Below are 4477 nucleotides of genomic sequence, written 5' to 3'. Positions count from 1 at the left end.
ACGTGCCCCCACTCCATCCCCCACCCCAGCAGAGGCCAGCGCCTTGGACGTTAACAATCCAAGCCTGACTGGCCTGATGGGGACACAGGGCTAGGCCTTTGGCCATCAGCCCTTGGACCCGCCCGGTCCTGCGCACTGCTGTCTCGTCCTGCCCTACCCTCAGGCCTATCTCATGCCGCCCTGCAGGCGGCCATCAGAAGAAACAGATTTACTGTACATACGGCCAAACGGAGGCGCTTAAAACAGAGCCAAGAGAAAAAAGTCAGAGTGAGATCCATAACACAACCCAGTTACATTAATTAAAATTACATGTGGCCCAAAGAAGAATGCACATGTGTCAAAAATAGGAAACCTGTTAGGAAGGTGCCCTCTGGAGGGAGAGGGAGAGATGAGGGATGGGGTCCAAAAGAGATGGGAGAACAGAGGGGAGAGGGAGGGAGGGAGAGGGAGAGATGGAAGGAGAGGGAGGAGGGGGAGAGGGAAGGGAGGGAGAAAGAGGAGGGGAGGCAGGGAGGGAGGGAGGGAGAGGGAGGGAGGAACTCTTTCTACAAATCACCTCTGGATGTTTTTTCTGGAAATAAAATTTGAATTTACTTAACATGTATATTTTTTTAATGTAAAAACATAAGGCCTATATAATTTTCAAAAATGGGAGATGTATTGATTTATAATTTCTTAAGGACATACTTTTCCTCCCCTTTTGTCCAAAAGCCATGTCAAGGCTTACGGAAAAAAGGACAAAGGACAGGTACGGCGTTGTCTTTACAATGTAGTTTAAAGCAGAAAAAGAAGCAAGTCTCTGTGTAAACGAAGGGAAGGGCTCATTGAGGAAGCCGTCATGGGGGAGCGGCCACCGGCCACGCTGTGCTGGGTCAGGGCCATTTGAAAGTGCTCCTAGCGACAGACCTGGAGCATGTGAAGGTACAGAATGGTGGACCTGAGCCAGGTGGAAGAGAGAAGAAACGAGAATGGGGAGCTCTGTACACCTGCTGGGGGGGCCCTGAGAAAGGGGGGGTGCTCCCAGCCTGGATGACTCTGATCACAGAGTCACCAAACCCTCACGGAGGCTTTGCATGGCTGGTAGGGGTCAGAGGTGTTAATCCAGGGGTCTCCCCGGAGGAGGTGAGTGCTAGAAACCAGAGGCTGACCTGTCTGGACAGGAGCTATTGTCTTGGAAAGCCAGGGTTGCTGATTTGGACCCCTTGATCTGCAGGGAGACAACTGAGACCACTTCCCAGGCACACTCCCTTAATCAGCCTTTCTCAGCACCTTTGAAAGGGGACGAGGTTGGGGGGGGGGCGATTCTGGGCCAGGGCATCATTCTTCATGCTCTGTGGGGGTCAGGTCCCCTTTGGAGGTTCCCCTAGGGACAAGTGTGGAGGGCAGCCTGGGGCTCCCTATTGAGCCAGCCAGGCCATGCGTGTGACAGGGACACGGGAGAGCAGGCTCAGGTCAGCAGAGGCCATGGTCAGCCAGGGAGGGCCTGAGCTCTCTCACTCTAGCAGGGCGCGTTAAAGGAAAAGGGCTCAGGGTCCCAAGGACGGGCGGGTGGGGGGCCAGCCACCCCTCAGAGCGTGTCACTTCTGGGCTGGGGCTTTTGAGGGGTGGGCGTGTCCTCCCCACGGTCTCTTTGCACCTGGCAGCTGCAGACAGGAAGGCCGCAGGTCTGCGATGCTGGAAACACAGACAGGAATGGACCAGGGTACCTGAGAGAGGACTGTCCCCTGATGAGGCTTGGACTGTGCCTTGGCCTAGAAGAGAAATGGATTTCTGTTGTGTTCAAGGCTTTCTCAATCACAGCGCTTTCCCTGTCCTGCCCTCCCCATGTTGCCAGGCTTGTACATGGATGCACACATCTCTACCCCTGTTGAGTCTGTCTTAACTCACATCTCTGCGGCTGCCACGGCCCCCCTGGATGTGTGCGCTGGGCCTGGTGCCCAATTAATGTCTTTTCCTTGGGTTGTTCACACTCTCCACTCTCCTCCAGCTTCTTTAAATCCCACCCCACATTCACAGGCTAGTTTAGACCCCGTGTCTGCCTGGAGGCCCTCCCTGAGCGCTTGAGTCCAGGCCTCTGAGAGCTCTGTCCCTCCCTTTCCCGGCTGGGGAGGTGAGGGAGACAGCTCGAGGTGGCACAGTCTTAGGTGGCCCCAGGAAATTAGTGCAAATTTCAACTACAGACCCGCAGGTTGTAGGCCTATGGGGGAAACGTGACCTCTCGGTAATGGATTATATTTCTCTTGGGTGTTCCTGGACATATGCCCCATGCACCGTGCATTCTCCCTCTCTCTCTCTCTCTCACACACACGCACACACACGTTTGCAGACCTTCAAGACCACAAGGCCAGTTGTGCTGAGACAGCTGGGCAGTTGGGTCCACAGTAGGAAAGAACAAACCCACTGCCCCGCAGTGCTCGAACCAACTAGGGTAAGCGTAGCCATGACAGCTGGCAGGCCTCAGCTGACCACAGGTCAGGCAGAACTATGACGCCGTGGAAGGATGCTGGGATGGCCTAGGAAGAGGGCTGAGTAGAAGGGGTCAGAGCTCTGCCTCCGTCTAAGGGTCAGAAGGTGCTGGAAAAGGCCCTGGAGCCCAGGCCATGCCCTCCTCTCTCCCAACCTTTCCCCATGTGCGTGAGTCTGTTTGCCTTTGCATGTTTTTCTAGTTTTGATAGCTTTCTAAAAGTCACCTCCTCTGTGAAGCCTTCCTGGATTCCAGCAAGCAGAGAAGCTCCTCCTACCTTTTTCATGTCTCTGTGAAAACCTCAGGACATTGTATGGAATTCTTCTCTCCTTCTAAACTGTGACTCCACGGGTGTAGGATCCTTAGTCCCCAGTGCGGTGCCCAGCACAGAGGAGTACATGCCATACAGTAATAATAAAATGAGATATCCCTAATACATAAAGAATATTTAAAAACTGAAGGAATAAAAGACATTTAAAACTCTATAGAATGGACAAAAGGTATGAACAGACAATTCACACATAAAACACAACATAAAAATAGCCCTTAAACATAAAAATATTAAGAAAAATGCCAACTCAAGCCACACTGAGATACCATTTCTCACTCATCAGATTGGCAAAGAGTCAGTGGCTCCGCGATCCAGTCTGTTAGCGTGGCTGTGGGCAAATGGGCCGTCTTACACGGTGCTGGTGGGACGGCTAAACGGCACACTCCCTGGAGAAGAATTTGTCAGGACCTAAGGAAACCGTGTACACGTTTACCCTTCACCCCTGGGGCCTGCTGGGGGGGGCTTACCTGAGCCGCACGCCCAGAGCTCCCAGATACCTCAGCACAGAGGCTCAGGGCGGTGAGATTTGCGATTTTAAGACCGAGGCAGCTGTCTAAATATCAAAGCACGGAGGCTGGTTCAATAAACCAGGGCATCCACCCCGGGGGATACTACGCAGTTCGCAGTTCGGGAGTGAATGAGGCTATGTGAACTCCAGTCAGAAGCTTTTAACCCGAAGTTCACGGACAGACTTCATGGAATCCAAGAACCTCCCGCCAGATCACTTCAGATCTGCATCTGTGGGGGCCCCTGGGGGGCTCAGTCGTTAAGTGTCTGCCTTCGGCCCAGGGCCTGATCCCAGGGTCCTAGGATCAAGCCCCGCATCAGGCTCCATGCTCCACTGGGAGCCTGCTTCTTCCTCTCCCACTCCCCCTGCGTGTGTTCCCTCTCTCGCTGGCCGTCTCTCTCTGTCAAATAAATAAATAAATAAATCTTAAAAAAAAAAAAAAAGATTTACATCTGTGTGTGTGTGTGTGTGCGCGCGTGTGTGTGTGTGTGTTTCGAGACTGGCCCATAGTTTCCATCTGAGAGATCTGTGGCTCTCAAAGAGTTGAAAATCACTGCCCCAGATGCTTCCAGCAGGAAAGGTCTCTCACTGCTGTAATGTTGGCTGGAAAGAGCCTTCGGTATTTTAGGGGTAGGGGGATGAACACAGTAAAATTAGGGCTTTAGTATCTGGAAAAAAATTTTAATCTGGTAACAAATACCTGTAGAAAGTATGTTTTAAAAAGCTGAAAGCGCGTGCGCACCCATACCCCCCCACACACACACATACACACGCATCAAAAATGAAAACTTCCCCGTAATTACCGCACCTGACCAGCATTATGGTAGCTTTTTATTTTTAGGTATAGATATTGCAGAGGCTGCTTTCAGACAACAGGGGTGAGCGATGGAAACTTGATCAAGGCACAAGGGCCCACGGCCACCACCTGGCTGAATCCACACAGGCCCATCCGACGACCCCCCTCGAAATATCCACAGGCCCTAACTGACCAACGGGCTCCTCACTACCAAGCACAGTTACCAAAAAAGGGAAAATTCCACACGTCCCCGCACGTCCTCACCTGCCCCTTTAAGTCCAGCCCCCGCCCCCTGCCTCCTCGTAGCCCCCTCCCCCCTGCGCGGCCCCAGGCTCCCTCGCGGGGCATTCAGTAAACTTCTTGCACCTGTGTTCTGCC

Source organism: Ursus americanus, chromosome 19, assembly GCF_024610735.1.
Source record: "Ursus americanus isolate L20-20 chromosome 19, mUrsAme1.1.p, whole genome shotgun sequence".
Taxonomy (NCBI): domain Eukaryota; kingdom Metazoa; phylum Chordata; class Mammalia; order Carnivora; family Ursidae; genus Ursus; species Ursus americanus.
Note: the sequence above shows the minus strand (reverse complement) of the source record.